Raw genomic sequence first — 17,530 nt, 5'->3', positions numbered from 1 at the left:
TTTTTTTCTATATCTTGTAGTAATTTTCCTTTGACATGATAACTTTAGCTTTGGTTATTACATTATTAGGACTTTTCCTTTAGGGGATTCCTTCCAGGTGGTGAATTGTTTCTATTGGGTTCTTTTTTATCTTTTCTTTGACCTCTGATTCTAAAATACAGGCAGTTTTCATATAGCTTCTAGCAGATGTGGTGCTGATGCCTAAACCAAGAAGGGCCACAACAAAGAAAGAAAATTACACACCAATTTCTCCAATTGAATATTGAAGCAAAAATCTTAAATAAAATATCAGCAGAGAGATTACAACAACTTATCACGAGGATAATACATTATGACCAAGTAGGATTTATATCAAGAATGTTGGTTCAATATCAGGAAAACTATCTGCATAATTGACCATATCAATAATGAAAGGAACAGAAATCATATGATTATCTTAACAGATACCAAAAAAAAATTGATAAAATCCAATACCCATTCCTAATTAAAAAAAAAAAATTAGGGAGCAGAGGAATAAATGGAATTTTCCTTAAAATGATAAGTAGCATCTATCTAAAACTATCAGCATGTATTATATGTAATGGGGATAAACTAGAATCATTCCCAATAAGATTAGAGTGAAATAAGGTTGCCCATTACCACCACTATTATTCAGTATTGTACTAGAAATGTTAGGTAATGAGGAAAAACAACTATCACTCTTTGCAGATGATGTGATGATATATTTAGAGAATCCTAGAGAATTGATTAAAAAATTACTAGAAACAATTAACTTTAGCAAAGTTGCAGGATATAAAATAAACCAGTAATAAAAAAACACAACTATCACTTCACATATGATATGATGATATATTTAGAGAATTCTAGAAAATCAATTAAAAAACTACTAGAAAAAACTTTAACAAAGTTGCAGAATATAAAATAAACTAGTAATGAGGAAACACAACTATCATTTTGCAGATGATATGATAGTTTATTTGGAGAATTGACTAGAAAACTACTAAAAACAAGTAACAACTTTAGTATAATTGTAGATTATAAAATAAATTCACACAAATTTCAATATGTTATCAAAAAAGCCTGGCCACAAGAGACAGAAAGAGAAGTCTCATTTAAAATAACTGCACATAAAATATTTGGAAGTTTACCTGCCGAGACAAAGCCAGGAACTACATAAACGAATTACAAAATTTTTTCACACAGATAAAGTTAGATCTAAATAACTGGAAGAATGTCCAAGTGCTCATGAGTAGACCAAGCTAATATAATGAAAATGACCATTTTATCTACTTATTTAGTGCCATATCAATCAATTTGCCAAGAAATTACTTAATAGAAGTATAGTATAGCATAGGAAAAAATAGTAACAAAATTCATCTGGAAAAACAAAAGGTCAAGAATTTCAAGTTATATTAGATCTAAAACTATATTATAAAGAAGCAATCATCAAAACCATTTAGTACTAAGAATAGTGGATCAGTGAAAAAGGTTAGGTTCACAATTCATAATAGTCAATGATTATAGTAAGCTAGTGTTTGGTAAACCCAAAGACTCAAAACTTCTGGGTTTCTAATACTATTTGACAAAAACTGCTGGGAAAACTGGAAAATAGTATGGCAAAATCTAGGCACTGAACAACATCTGACACCCTATACCAAAATAAGATTGAAATGGATTCATAATGTAGATATAAGCAAATGTGGAAAAGGGAGGAATTTATGGTCAAAGAGAACATTGTGAAATGCAAAATGGATTAACTTTTATTACATGAAACTTAAAAGTTTTTGCACAAACAAAACCAATGCAGCTAAAATTAGAAGGGAAGCAGAAAGCTGGGGAAGAATATTTATAGCTAGTGTTTCTTATAAAAGCCTCATTTCTAAAATATATAAAAAATTGACTCATATTTATAAGGATACAAGCCATTCCCTAATCGATAAAGAGTCAAAAGATGAACAACTTTCAGATGAAGACATTAAAGCCAGTTCTAGTCATATGAAAAAATATGCTCAATCACCATTAGAGAAATGAAAATTTAAGACAACTCTGAGGGACCATTTCACAGCTCTTAAACTGGCTAAGATTAGAGGGGGAAAAATGATAAATGTTGGAAGGGGTGTGGGAAAATTGGGACACTAATGCATTATTGGTGGAATTGTGAAATGATCCAACCATTCTGGAGAGCAATTTGGAACTATGATCAAAGGGTTTTAAAACTATGCATATCCTTTGATGCAGCACTGTCTTTACAATATCCCAAAGAAATCATAAAAGACAGAAAAGGACCCACAAGTGCAAAAATGTTTGTAGTAATTCTTTTTGTTATGGCAAGGAGCTAGAAATAAATCGAGTGGACGCCCATCATTTGGAGAATGGGTAATAAGTTATATGAATATAATGGAATGTCATGGTTCCTATAAGAAATAACGAATAGGAGACTTCAGAAAAGCCTGGACTTACATGAACTGATGCTGAATGAAGTGAGCAGAACCAAGATAACATTGTACACAGTAACAAGAAGATTATGTGATTATCAACTGTGATGGACTTGGCTCTTTTCAACAAACTCCTCTTTGTGAATTCAAATGTGGCCTCAAAAATTTACCAGCTGTGTGACCCTAGACAAATCACTTAAATCTGTTTGCCTCAGTTTCCTCATGGAAAAATGAGCTGGAGAAGAAAATGGGAAACCACTTTGTCAAGAAAACTTCAAATGAAGTCACAAAGAGTCAGATATGACTGAACAAGTTGAGATGAGGAAGGAAAGCACTCTAGGCACTGGAGATATTAAATCCCCAAAGCTGAGAGATAGGAGTGTTTTCATATACTGCAAGAAGGCCAGTGTCACTAAAGTGAAGATCATGTAGCAAGAGATAAAGTAAAGAATGGAAAAGTAAGCGAAGATTAGGCTATGAAAGATTTTGAATGTCAAACAGAAGATTCTGTATTTGATCCTGGAGGTGATAGGAAACCACCAGAGTTTATTGAATGAGGGAACGGACATAATCAGACCATGTTTTGGGAAAATCACTTTGGTAGATGAATGGAGGATTGAGTGGGGATGATGGGCATCCATTTAATTTCCAGTTTCTAGCCACTACAAAAAGGGCTACCACAAACATTTTTGCACATACAGGTCCTTTTCCCTTCTTTAAGATCTCTTTGGGATATAAGCCCAGTAGTAACATTGCTGGATCAAAGGGTATGTACAATTTGATAACTTTTTGAGCATAGTTCCAACTTGCTCTCCAGAATGGTTGGATACATTCACAAATCCACCAATAATGTATCAATGTTCCAGTTTTCCTACATCCCCTCCAACATTCAGCATTATCTTTTCCTGTCATCCTACCCAATCTGAGAGGTGTGTAGTGGTATCTCAGAGTTGTCTTAATTTGCATTTCTCTGATTAATAATGATTTGGAGCATCATTTCATATGGCTAGAAATAGTTTCAATTTCTTCATCTGAAAATTGTCTGTTCATATTCTTTGACATTTATCAATTGGAGAATGGCTTGATTTCTTATAGAGTTACTTCTTTATATATTTTGGAAATGAGGCCTTTATCAGAACCTCCGACTGTAAAAATGTTTTCTCAGTTTATTGCTTCCCTTCTAACAGGGCACTAGTTGATATAATCAAAATTTTCTATTTTATGATCAATAATGATCTCTAGTTCTTCTTTGGTCACAAATTCATTCCTTCTCCACAGGTCTGAGAAGTAAACTATCCTATGTTCTTCTAATTTATTTATAATCTCATTCTTTATGTTTAGATCATGAACCCATTTTGACCTTATCTTGGTGTACGGTGTTAAGGGTGGGTCAATGCCTAGTTTCTGCCATATAATTTCCAATTTTCCCAGCAGTTTTTGTCAGTGAATTCTTATCCCAAAAGTTGGGGTCTTTGGGTTTGTTAAACACTAGATTACTATAGTTATTGACAATTTTGTCCTGTGAACCTAACCTATTCCACTGATCAACTAATCTATTTCTTAGCCAATACCAAATGGTTTTGGTAACCGCTACTTTATAATATAATTTTAGATCGGGTACAGCTAGGCCACCTTCATTTGATTTTTTTTTTCATTAATTCCCTTGAAATTCTTGCCTTTTTGTTTTTCCATATGAACTTTGTTATTTTTTCTAGGTCATTAAAAGTTTTTTTGGGAGTCTGGTATGGCACTAAAGAAATAGATTAGTTTAGGTAGTACTGTCATCTTTATTATATTCGCTCAACCTATCCAAGAGCACTTAATATTTTTCCAATTGATTAGATATGACTTTATTTGTATGGAAAGTGTTTTGTAGTTTTGCTCATATAGTTCCTGACTTTCCTTTGGCAGATAGATTCCCAAATATTTTATACTATCAGCAGTTACTTTAAATGGGATTTCTCTTTGTATCTCTAGCTACTAGATTTTGTTAGTGATATATAAGAATGCTGAAGATTTATGTGAATTTATTTTGTATCCTGTAACTTGGCTAAAGTTGTAGATTATTTCTAATAGCTTTTTAGTAGAATCTCTGGGGTTCTCTAAGTATACCATCATATCATCTGCAAAGAGTGATAATTTGGTTTCCTCATTACCTACTCTAATTCCTTTCATCTCTTTCTCAACTCTTATTGCTGAAGCTAGCATTTCTAATAGAATATTGAATAGTAATGGTGATAGTGAGCAACCTTGTTTCACTTCTGATCTTATTGGGAATGGTTCCAGTTTAACCCCATTACATATAATGCTTACTGATGGTTTTTTAAAAGATGCTACTGACTATTTTAAGGAAAAGTCCATTTATTCCTATACTCTCAAGTGTTTTTAATAGGAATGGATGTTGGATTTTATCAAATGTTTTTTCTGCATCTATTGAGATGATCATGTGGTTTTTGTTAATTTGGTTATTGATATATAGTCAATTATGCCATCAGTTTTCCTAATATTGAACTAGCCCTGCATTCCTGGTATAAATCCTACATGGTCATGATGTATTATCCTGGAGTCTCAATTTTTTCTATAAATTATGGGGAAAGTTTTTCAGCTGAAAATGTGGGAAAAGAGAAACCTAAAGAAATTTGAGGAGGAATAAAAAAAAATAATTTTCAGGGAGTCCATTTCTTGTGTAAATTTCTACTACTTTCTTTTCTAATTTATTCTCTTTTAAATTATTTCCCCAAGTTTTTATTTCATGTTTAAATCTCTTATATCATTTCCTCTAGGTATTCATGGAGTCCCTATGGAAAATCTATTTTTTTCCTTTCAAAATCTGTTTGCAGTTGTTATAAGTTAACCCATTCCCTTCCCTTCTAGATTCAAAATAAATTTTTCATACTGGTCATTGTTCTCTTTGATTTACTCAGTATCTCCATCTTTAGTTCCTGAATTGGGGCTTTCTGTCAAGCCCAAGCTCTACCTTAGAGATTTCCAAGGGAAGCCTGAGGCACTCTGATGCTTCTAGACACAGAGCCTTGCAAGCTAAACATAGCTGGTGGACCCCTTTGGGCCCCCTTTCCAAATGACTATAAGCTTTTGACTGATTTTCTGATCAGTTCTGGGGTAGAAGAATTTGCTTGTAGTTTCTCATTGAACTTCATTATCATTATTCAGTCTGGTGTGAATTTACAGGATATACAGGTGGGCAATCTGCCTCTTTAAGGCAGCTCTCAGTCTAAAGTATAGAATTTTCAACCTAATTCAACTTTTACTTCAACAGGAATAACCTCTATGGCATTCACAGAAAGCAAGGAATCATTAAAATTTTAAATCAAGTCCTAATAGAGTGCACATTATCTGCCAAGACAGCTCTTTCCCATTTGAATAACTGTTAGTAAAAGTTTTTCTCAATATGAAGCTTAAATGTGCCTTTATACTTTTCAGTACTGCTTATACAGTACTGCCCTATAAAGTTAAGTAAAATAAGCTTAGTATTGTAGGATCATGGATTTAGAGCTTGGAATCTAACTCACCTTTTTTTTTTTTTTTTTTTAACATGTAAGGAAACTGAGGCTGTTACAAAGCCAAGGTCACATAACTTCATAAATGGCAACTAGGATTTGAACCAAGGTCTTCAGGCTTCAAATCTAATGCTGTTTATATGCCTATTGGAAGAAGACCAATGACATCAGATGTTATTTCCCCAAGGTACAGTATGTTCCACTATGGCTGATCGATTCAACATGACTTGAGAAGGTTCCACCGCAGGCCAGGCATAAACAGTCTGTTTGTACATTTGGGAGAGATGTCTCTAGATTTGCGAATTTCTTATTTTTTTTTGTGTGCTCCTGCGAATCTGCTGTTTACATAAATCCTCTTTCCCAGGACAGTCCTTCAAATACCTGAAGACTGCCATTAAGACTCCTCTATGTTTTCTTTTTTCCAGGTTAAACACTCCCCGCCCCCCGCCCCTTACCAGATTCTCCTCACAATAACAGCTGACAACTCCATAGTATTTTACAAAGAACATTTACAAGCATTGTCTCACCAGATCCTCACAAACACTCTCTGAGACAAGTACACTCTACAAATAATAATTATCCTTATTTTACAGAGGAGGAGACTGGGGTGGAAAGATTTTCATGGACACACATGCCAAGTCAGTATCTCAGGCAGTGTTGATATTCGCAGCTCTTCTGGAGGGTCCAATTCAAAAAGTATCCTCAGGATAAGACGCTGGACAAAAGACCCCCCCCCCCCCCCCCCCCCCCCCCCCCCCCGGTCTTTCCTTAAAGACCACCGACGAGAGAAGCCCACGAGGCCGCCCGTTCTGGCCTGACTGCCGGCGAGTTTTCCCTCACGTCAAACTTAAATCGACAGCTGCGGCCTCCACCCCATTCTTTGCACAACCGGAAAGCTTCCCGTTAGAGCGCGAGCTCCTTGAGGGCAGGGGCGGTTCCTGGTGCATCTCCGAGCGATCAGTGGCTGGCACGTAGTGGGCGGGGCCAGAGAGAACTAGATGAAGGCCTCCTAGCGACACTACAAGACCTTCATCTTTTCTGCCCCCCACCGCGCCTCCGTCGCATCCACGCTAAGTACGCCTAGGTCCTTCAAGGCCCCCGCCCTTCCCCTGTTCCCCTCTTCCCGGCTTGGGACGCCTAGAATCGGACACAGCAGTCGTCCAGATGTGTCCTGCCCGGAGCACACGATCCACCCCCACCTCTTTTAATGTCTAGGCTTTCCAGCTTCCGAGCGCCAGTGTGGACCAGCGCCCTCTGCCCCGACGCGCTCGGCACGCCACCCACGGGGCCGCGCGCCGCGCCCCAGAGCCTCCTGACTCTGGGCGGGCCGCGCGTGCACGCGCGCGCGCGCCCCACCGTCCCCTCTTCCTCCCCTCCCCCTTTCCCTCTCCCCCCCACCCGCTTCTTTAGAGCCCACGGAAACATGCCCGGCGATTCGCTCCTGCGCGTGACAGCTGGGTGCCCAAAGGGTTAAGCCGGCGGAGTCGCGGCCGCGGCCCCTCCCGCTCCCTGCGGTCTCCCGCGCCCCCTTTCTCCCTACCTGGTCGCTCTTCCCAGGTGCCGCCCCGCGGCCCGCCCCTCGCGGGCTGAGCGACGCCCGCCTGCCGGCCAGCCCGAGCCTCCGACTGAGGGGGCGGGGGACCAGAACCGTCACATTAGCATTCCAACCCGGTCACGTGTCTATTCCAGCCAATGGGTAGCTGCAGGACTGGGGAACCTGAGCCCGTGACCATGGCGACGGGGAGGTGGGAGGGACTCCGGAGTAGGGACTCCTCCCAGTCCTGACCTCCTGCCTCCCCCCCTAGTGGTCACAGCTGGGTTTGCTGCCCCGCCTCCCACGTGCGCTCCAGGGATACTCTGTGGAGCAGGCGGAGGCTGTTTCCTTTGCAGAACAGATACAGGGGCTGGGGGACGTCCAAAAGTATCTGAAGTATTGTCACATAGGAGAGTGGCAGCTAAGTGGCACAGCGATAGAGGGCTTGGACTCAGGTTCCAATCCAGCTTCAGATGCTTATTAGCTGGGTGATCCTGGACAAGTCGCTTCCTTGTTCGCCTCGGCTTCCTCAGCTGTAAAACCCGCTGGAGAAAGAAATGGCAAAACCCGCCAGTATCTTTTCCAAGAAAATCTCAAAGGGGATGTCGAAGAGGAGGACAACACACAGAGGCTTGGCTCTGGAGGGGGGTCAGGACGAGGATCATTAATTTTAAAAAAAATTAAAGAGAATTAAAGAATTAAAATTCTTTTAGAATTAAAATTTAAAAAATTTAATTAAAAGAATTAAAAAAAACTCATTGATATTTCTCATTTTCGTATTATTTGGGATTCGGAACAATCCAAAATTTTAATTTGAAACAACATGGTGGCTTAGACATAATAGATATTGTTGCCATTTTCTAGATGAAAAAACTGAGGTAATTTATCCAGGACCCCATAGTAAGTTGCTGAGCTGGGAAGAGATCTGGAATTATTAGGGACTTACTGCTGCCTCTCCTTCTGCTAAACATACCCTCTTAATTATAGGTCTCCATTTATCAATATCTATGTTTATATCCATCTATTTCTTCATCAATATCCATCTCTTCATCTTGTCCTAGGCTATCTCCTGAGCTCTAAATCCAAATCACTAACTACCTTCTAGACATTTTAAATTAGCTATCCTATGAACACCTCAAACTAAATATATCCCAAACAGGATTCATTATCTTTGCCCCAAACTCTTAGTTTCTCTCTACTACAAACCATGAGATAAAGTGCTTTGCAAATCTTAAAGTGTTACATAAATGCTATCATCATCATCACTACCATAATCATCTATCCTTCCCAAAGCTGTCAAAATGATAGATTCAGATCAGACTATGTCATGTTCCCTCCCCCCATTCAATAAACAACAGTATGTTCCTGCTACCCATCTGTTAGCTAAAGCTCTCCACAATCTGTCCCCTTCCAACCTCTCCAGTCTCCCCTTTCCACACATTCTACAATCCAGATATCCTGGCTTACAATTCTTGATGACATTCCATTTCCCTTTTTAATGTCTTTGCATCAACTGTCCCCCATGCATAGAATGTACTTCTTTCTCACTTTGATGTTTTTGGAGTCTCTCTCTCTCTCTCTCTCTCTTATCTACTATCTTGTTAGATCTTCCTCCAGGTAATGACTACTAACTTTAGGTGTCTCTCAAGATTCTGTTCTGTTCTGGACACTTTTCTCTTCTTTCTCTATACTATCTCATTGGTAATCAATCATCATCTGTGGTTCAGTGAGCATTTTAATTCAGTTGATTCCCAGATCTATAGAACCAACCCAATTCTCCACCCTGAGTTCTAGCCTATCATTACTAACTGCCTTTTTGACGTTTCAAACTGAGTATCCTATAGACCAGTGATTCTGAATTGGGTTCCAGAGAATTCTGAAGGTTTCTGAAATTTTTTCAGAAGACTTACAAACTAAAGATTGATTTTTAATTCTAATATGGTAAATATAAATATAAACCACATAAACAAAAAGTTTGCAAAGATCCTCAGTAATTTTTAATAGTATAAGGGGTTAGTGAGAACAAAAGTTTTAGAACCACTGCTGTAGACATCTCAAATTCACTTGTGTCCAAAACAGAAATTTACTTCTTCCCCTTCTTTTCAAACCTTCCCTCTTCCATACTTTGAAGTTACTGGAGAGGTACCACCAACTTCTTAGACACCAGCTTTGATGTCATCCTCATCCTCAATCCCTCAGTCACATATCCCATATATTCAATCTATTGTCAAATATTGTTGTTTTTCATATCTGCAATGTTCTTTGCATACATATCTTTGTCTACACTGATGCAGTTACCCTGGTACAGCCTCTCATTACCTCATACTAGACCATTACAATAGTCCATTTGTGGGCCTGCCCCCTCAAGTTTCTCCCCACTCCACTCATCCTCCACTCAGCTGCCAAAGTGATTTTCCTAAAATACAGGTCTGATTATATCACACCTCTACTCAATAAACTCCAGTGGCTTCCTATAACCGTTAAGATCAAAGATAAACTCTGCTAGCATTGAAAGTCCTGCATTAACTTGATCCCTTTCTACCTTCCCAGTCTTCTTACACCCTAATTTCCATTCTGGGATAGTTCCATCCACTCTAGGTTCTGCAACACTGGCATTCTTGCTGATGCTCTCACATAACTGTCCATCTCTAGCTCCTGTGCCTTTGCAATACCTGTCCCTTAGGTCTAGAATTCTCTCTCCTCACCTCTCCCTTAAAGATATATATGTACATGGTACCTATCCTATAAATTCCTCCAGTTCAAGAACTATCTGTTTCACTTCTGTTTTTTGATCCCCAGTGTTCATTACAGTGCCTGGCATATACTAGGCACTTCATAAAAACCTATTTGTGCAATTACTTAAATAACAAACTGCATTCCAGTCAAATAGACCTATTTACTCATCCTCAAATTCTGTCTTCAATCCTTTGCCTCGGTGCCTTTTCAAGGCTAACTCCTACTCTATCTTACTTACAAACATACATTTCTACTTTCCTTTGGCTCTGGAATCTCCAACTTCCTTCAAGGTTCAACTAGAGTCCAAAGAGAAATCATCATTTAACCTTTCATTAAATAGATAAAGTGCTTTTTTTTTTTTTTTTTTTTTTGGTACCTTTGCATTTTACAATTTTACATTTACAGGCTTGAGTTCTAAAAGGTCACTTAGATAGGAAGCATCAGAGGTGAGATTTAAGCCTAGGTTCTCATTCATCTCTAAGGTTATAACACTGGAATTTAATTTTGTGACTATTGGCTTTATTTCCCATGGATGATCTAATCGCCTTCCCTCCCAGTCCCATGGCTAGCACTTCCAGGAAGCTCCAAAGTCAGGCTCAGTATTGTTGGCTTTGGAATACCGTCATACTTTCATCTCCTTAAGCTGTCAATAATAGAAAGGCTGATGGAGGTGACATGTTACCTTTCCTTTCCTGGGGTCATAAATAATTCACAGACTCAAAGGGATTGCTTCTGTATAATCCAACAACAGTGAATTTGATAAAAGGCTAGAATCCTGACATGCAGAACAGCCTTCAGTCAGGCTCTAGCTTCTTGAATCACTTTTATTCACCATTTAATTAGGGAAAGGAGCTGTTGTCAAGGGACTCATTTTGTCCTTCCCAGATAAAGGAAATGGGGCCTTTTTGTGCAAAGTAATTTCAGAATGGAAAGAACAAAGAATCCTAAGGAAGTATATGAGGGGGAAAATCCCAAAATCATGTGAATCATTCATCTCTTCTAGGAATCTGCTCAGTCTTATCTCAAATCTCTCATTATACATGGGATCCTTTTCCACTCTAAACAAATATAGATATCCAGTTCTATGTGTATGTGTGTGTGTCTTTGTCTTTTGTCTCTTTGTCTTTCTCTGTCTCTGTCTCTATCTTTGTCTCTGTCTGTCTTTGTCTCTGTCTCTGTATTTGTCTTTCGGCATCTTTTTTTGTATCTTTGTCTCTCTGTTTCTGTCTCTCTGTGAATCAATCTCCCTGTCTCTGTCTCTATATTTCTCTCTGTCTTTGTCTTTGTCTCTGTCTCTGTATCTATCTCTCTGTCTCTGTCCCTCTGTGTCTTTATCTCTGCCTTTAGGTCTCTGTCTCTCTGTCTTTCTGTCACTGTCTGTCTATCTCTATATTTATCTCTCTCTGTTTTTGTCTCTGTCTTTCTGTCTCTGTATCTGTCTGTCTTTATCTCTCTGCCTCTAGGTCTCAGTCTCTATCTGTCTCTCTGTCTCTCTGTCTCTATCTCTCCCTGTCTCTCTGTCTTTCTCTGCCTCTCTGTTTCCATCTGTCTCTCTGCCTGTCTTTCTCCTAGGTATCTCTATCTTGCCCAGGTTAAAAGCATAGCAGTTACTCACGGACCTGATCCCACTGCTGATCAAGACAGAATCTTTGATCCATTTCATTTACCTGTCTCCGGCAGCCTAGTGGCCCATTGATCCTAAGTGACCCAATAGGCTCAACCTATTGGTATTGGACTTAATGCAGACAGCCCTGATAAACTGTTAGCCTACTATTGCTCAGAATTCTTCAGTTTAAGCAACCCAGCTTCCCCAGCAGCAGGGATTACAGTTTGTGCCCACCCCCAGCTCCACCCCTCAGTTATCAAACTCATTCTTAAAAACTTTCCCTGAAAGCTCAAAGTCTGAAGACTCTTGGCACTATACATTTACAATCAAGGCTCAGATGTGGCCAGTCAGGAAAAGACAAATGACCTTGTCCACTGAACTTACTTTTATGCTCAAATGAATTTTTATGGTAAGACCCACAGCATTTTAGAGCTCCTCAAAAAAAAAAAAAAATAGTGTTGTGTCAGATCCACACAGCTCTGTGGAATTCTTTGGCAGAACATTCCTGCAGATTGGCACTAGAGGCATGGACTCAATATGAGGAAATTAAGCAGGGATTATTAGGGCTTTGTATCCCTAAATCAGAAGGAGGATTCCAATAGAAACACTGCCCTTGGTAAGTATCAAGTAGAGGATAAAGAATAAACTTCCCAAACTTAATGACACTGGCACTATTACATTTAACAGTCGTTCTGTGTTCCAAAGAACTTAACCTTTGGATTATAGACTCCTTTTGGGAGAAAAAACCTAGGCTTATCATCAACAAGGCTCTGAGGATTAATGGACTCTTTTTATGAGGAAAAGAAAAAAAAAACCTAAGGATTTTTCTCTGGCTTAGTATGTGGGAGCCTGCCTTTCTATTATGAAGAAGAGAATCAGCTAAAGATTAAAGCTAAAACTAAAAGCTGGAATCAGAGGCTATATACTCTCATTTCCTTTGGAGCTCTGTCTGGCAGAGATCATAGGCCAGTAGAATACTGTCCCATAGTGACCCCCAGAAGATAAAAAGTGAATAATGCTCTTACAAAGATAGCATACGCTATGTCCACAAGCCTGACAAAGATTTTATTTGATGCAAGACTAGAGACATATGCTCAATGAGAGCTATACAATTATATTAACTCAAGATAGTAGCCCAGAACCTTGAGATGTGAGTTGCCTATTTAAATACTCTAATTATTCATATTCTCTACATGTGTTCTTCTACAATCATGCATCACTCTAAATATGTTTTTTCTTTCCATAGATGGTATATTTGTGGATCAATGCAACTCAGATTTATGAGGAATTATTCTATTGCTACTTTTAAAATTTTTATATTTCAGTAAATGTTTCTGCTTTGTATGAATTTTGTTCTCGATGATTAAAAAAAAAAAAAAAAACAGGTTTAGTGATACAGATTTTGAATCTTGGGTAGCTTGTCCAGAACTAATATGTGAGTTGAGGGGCATCTCTATCCATGCTACCTATCTGTCTCTTCTCCATTTCACAGCCAGATATTCAGGAAATGATAATCTATAGTCATTGCTCAAAAATACTTTTGCCTCAGGTGGGCTTGGGACAGTTCCCAGAAGCATATCCCTGTGACACTGCATACATTTACTAAATTGTTGAGATGTGAAAAATGAGGGAGAGAGATTCCTAGGCTGGCAGGGTTTTTCCACAGTCCCGAAGGCAGGTGAGGTTTTTTGACAAAAATGGGTTTATTACAGTGAAAAACAACTTCCCAGAGGGGGTAGTTCCAAAGGCATTGGCAATGGTAGGTTTTTTTTTAGCAAAGAAGGGTTTTCATTGAGAAACAACTTCCTCAGTGGGATAAATCTTGAAAGGAATTTTAGCAAAGGTTTAGGGTTCAGCCTTTGATTATATTGGGTTTTTGTGGCTGGAAGCTAGGGAGCAATCTCCAGATGAATTTGAGGGACTAATTTTCAATTCATTGAAGGTAGTGATTATGCCTCAGGCCAAGATCTCCAATTGAATTGTAAGTGGAGCTTGCTATGGGAGTTTCCCCTAGGAACAGGAGGGTGAGGCTCCTCCAAAGGTCAAGAGGAGTTAAGATTTTAGGGTTTCTCTAACCCAGGTCCACCCCCCCAAGATCAAGGGGACATGGTTTACATCAAAATGACTAAGAGATCTCTGAGCCTCTAACATTGTATTCCACATATAGAGGGCCATATGACTTTGGATGATCAGTAGAAAGACTGAGAAGAGAGAAATACAGAGGGGAGAAGAATTTGTCAGCTCCTTGCAATCTTCTTTGACTCCATCAATGAACTAAAACTGTTCTCTCCAAAATTAAACATGATCCCTTAAATGTTAAATCCAATGTTATTGTTTTTTTTGTTTTTGTTTTGTTTTTGTTTGGTTATGCTTGTTTTCTATTTGACTTTTTGACAGCTTTTGACACTGTGATCTAAAAACCATCCCTTCTTCCTGGATACTCTCCTTTCTTGACTTCTGACCTTTTCTTAGGCTTCTCTACTGAATCATAATCTATGCCCCTTCCTAATTTTGAGTATCCTTCAAGGTTGTATCCTGAATCCTCTTCTCATCTCTCACTCTATTCTCCCTAGGTAATTTCATTAACTCTCATGGGTTTAATTAACAGCTCTATGCAGATGACTCACAAATCTATAAACTCTCAAAATCTCAGTCCTGAATTACCAACTTCCTGCTAGACCATTTCACTTACATCCTATAGACATCTCAAGGTCAACATGTCCAAAATATAATTCATTAACCCTCCATTCTTCAACTTATTCCATCTTCAAACTTTCATATTTCTGTTAAGGGAAGCACCATATTTTCAGACAAATTTGCTAGGATCATCCCACATACTTTTTACTTTCCACCATTTGAGATAAAAATTGTAATCAAATCAATAATACATTGCCTCTGGGAAGGGTATGTCAAATTACTGCCCTATTTTTCCTAGTCATGATCCCTGTAACTTCCCAGAACAAACAGACATCCCTGAACATCCCTCCCATGTATATGTTGTCTCTAGTGTAAACTCCTTGAGGACAGAGACTGAATCACTTTTTTCTTTTGCATTTTCAAGGATTAGAGTAAATACATCCATTCATTCACTAATTCCATCAGTACTTGAACATACAGTTCACCTGGGTCAAATGACTTGAATTCATCCCAGACATGTAAGTTCTTTTTCTTTATTTGTCTGTGTTTACTCCCAATTAGCTGTTTTCATTCTGTTCTTTCTAGGTTAAGGGTCATTTTCCTTGGCAAAGAAAACAGAAGCAAAATAACAATTAAGCAATTCTTTCTTTCTTGTCAGTTGTCATAATCCTATTTACTCTAAGAAGTGGTTCTGTTCCTTCTTTCAAACTCAACTACCATTCATTTAGTGAATTGAAAAACCTCTTTTCTCAACACACAATTGCTCTTATTTTAATCTTTCTATATTGTAAATAAATATTACACTTACTGAATTTGTTGTTCTTTCACAAATTAAATCAACAATAAACAATATTTCTTAATTGTAATATTTTTACTGTGAAAAAAGTTACTTCAAACTCTCTCTTGTCTAGAAATTCAATCTTTACACCATTCAGTTTCTTAAAATATCAAGTAAATTCTCTTCTCAGAATTCCTCTTTGCAAGATAAAATTCTAATGGTTTACTCAGAAAAAAAAAAGTACTCATCTCTTTTCTCTGTCTTCTTCCAGTTTTTCTCCAACAATGATGAGAAACATCACTTCTACTTCTATAAAGTCCTTCTCTACAATTTGGCAAGTAGGGCATCAGAGATAAAAATCCAAAACTACACACTGTCTCTCTACAAATCCATAAAGAAAAAAATATATATAGTCAAATATTTCTCAACTATTATTTCAAAACTTTCAACACAACTTGTTTTTTACAATGTTCCATTTAACTCTACCTCTTAGTGAGTTTGAGAGAAAAATCTTTTTTTTTTCAAGACAATTAGCATTTATTAAGTATATATTAATACATCATGCTCTGTGTTAGGTTCTATGAAAACAAATAAAGGCAAAAAATAAACAAAAATTCCTGTTTTCAAGGAGCTTACAGTCTAATATCAGGGAAGATAATATGCTAATGACTATGTACAAACATAATATATAGGATATAAATTGGAGAGAATCAGAGGAAAGGCAATGATATTAAGGAGGATTAGAAAAGATTTTTTTGTATGATAATTTAGCTGGAACCTGAAGGACATTTGAGAAGCCAGGAGATAGGTATGTGTGGTACAGCAAGTACAAATTTAAAATACTCAGAGATATCTCAAAGTGAAGAACAGAAGAAGCTTTATTAGCATCTCGGGAGAAGTGGATGATCCACTCACTGGAGTTCTCCAGAGAGAAGAGGCCAAAGTCACAGAAATTAAGAGAGATTATAAAGAAATGAATCCATTGCCTCCTCTCCCCTTATCTGGTTAATTTTCACTGCTTGCTTTGATGGAAAAAGCACAGATTTGTTAAATTTTAGCCAAGCCGATATAGTTGGCTTATTGTAGATATGTTTACCTAAGTTTATGATGGTCAGTTTTACAATGTTTGCAAATGCTTGCAGGTGTGTTATAACCTAAGGTTATTGGTTTATGATGGTCAGCCTTATAATGTTTACAAATGCTTATTTGAGCTAGTATGAGCATTCTATTATAAAGTTTGTACAAAGAATTTCATTTTCCAAATCCATCAGATCTAAAATTAGGTTATAGGTTCAATCTACCTTAGTTAATAATTTTATGAGAAACCACATAATCCCTCACAATAAGGAGATTTATTTAGAGGAAAGTAATCCATTAAACCAGAGGAGTTAGAAGGTTTCTAGAATACCCAAGGAGACTTAGTTTACCTCAGGCTTCCTCAGTCAACAGAGATAGCTAGTTTGGAGATTCCTTGAATATCTCCAGGACATTAAATAATTAGTCATGTTCTTCTCTAAGCAGTTAAGTAAAGGTCTAGGAGATTATGGCAGATATTTCTGCTAGAAGAGCCTTAATGATGAACAGATTTTTGGTGCTGAGTTTTGAATTCCCTGCAGTTATTATTCTGAGAAGTCTTCAGTTTCCCGTTTCACTCAGGTATGATAAGGGAGAGAATTTCAGGCATGAAGGAGCATTAGTAGAAATGCATGAGGTCAGGAAATGGAGTGTTATATATAAATGAAGAAGAATAAGGAGGCCATGATTACCAAATATGTGGAGAGGAGTGAATGATACAAATATAGGGCCAACACAGGAACCACACTGTAGGAAGGATACTATTAATATGGAGAATATCTAGAGGGTGGCAAGAAAGAAGAGAAGGGGATTAAAGTTTGTGTTACACATTTATCATTTGAAGAAATTAGGATGTTTATCTCAGAGAAGACAAGACGGGGGCAGGTAGGGAGGAATATTCTATAATTTCTTAAAGTATTTGAAGGACCAGGCCTTAAATCCAATCCAATCTGATTCTAATTATCCACTTGGTCCTAGGCCAAGTCCCATTTGGTCATTATTTGGGTCCTAATGGACTCAGATTGAATATAAATAGCAATCATTTCTTCTTTGGCCAGAAACCCAAGGGTCCTCTCCTCACAGATTCATTCATTCATTCATTCATTCATTTATATTTTTTGGACTAGGTGAAAGAGGAGATTCTTTGCCTCAATTGTTACTTCACCTAAATCATGGAATAGATGTGGCCCTAGTCAAACTGAGACCTGTTGA

At 37.8% G+C, this 17,530-nt stretch overlaps 1 protein-coding gene across 2 annotated transcripts in view; it reads right to left on the bottom strand.

Moving 5' to 3' along the window:
* The window catches only part of PHC2 (polyhomeotic homolog 2), a 145,834-nt gene extending 138,237 nt beyond the window's left edge, over positions 1–7,597 (bottom strand). For both annotated transcript variants that reach the window (XM_031962370.1, XM_031962369.1), the window contains exon 1: positions 7,494–7,597. The gene's annotated coding sequence lies outside the window, so the exon portion shown is untranslated. The remainder of the gene's footprint in view (positions 1–7,493) is intronic.
* Positions 7,598–17,530: the final 9,933 nt, after the last annotated feature.

Source organism: Sarcophilus harrisii, chromosome 3, assembly GCF_902635505.1.
Source record: "Sarcophilus harrisii chromosome 3, mSarHar1.11, whole genome shotgun sequence".
Classification (NCBI taxonomy): domain Eukaryota; kingdom Metazoa; phylum Chordata; class Mammalia; order Dasyuromorphia; family Dasyuridae; genus Sarcophilus; species Sarcophilus harrisii.
This window is presented reverse-complemented; position numbering and strand designations above follow the sequence as displayed.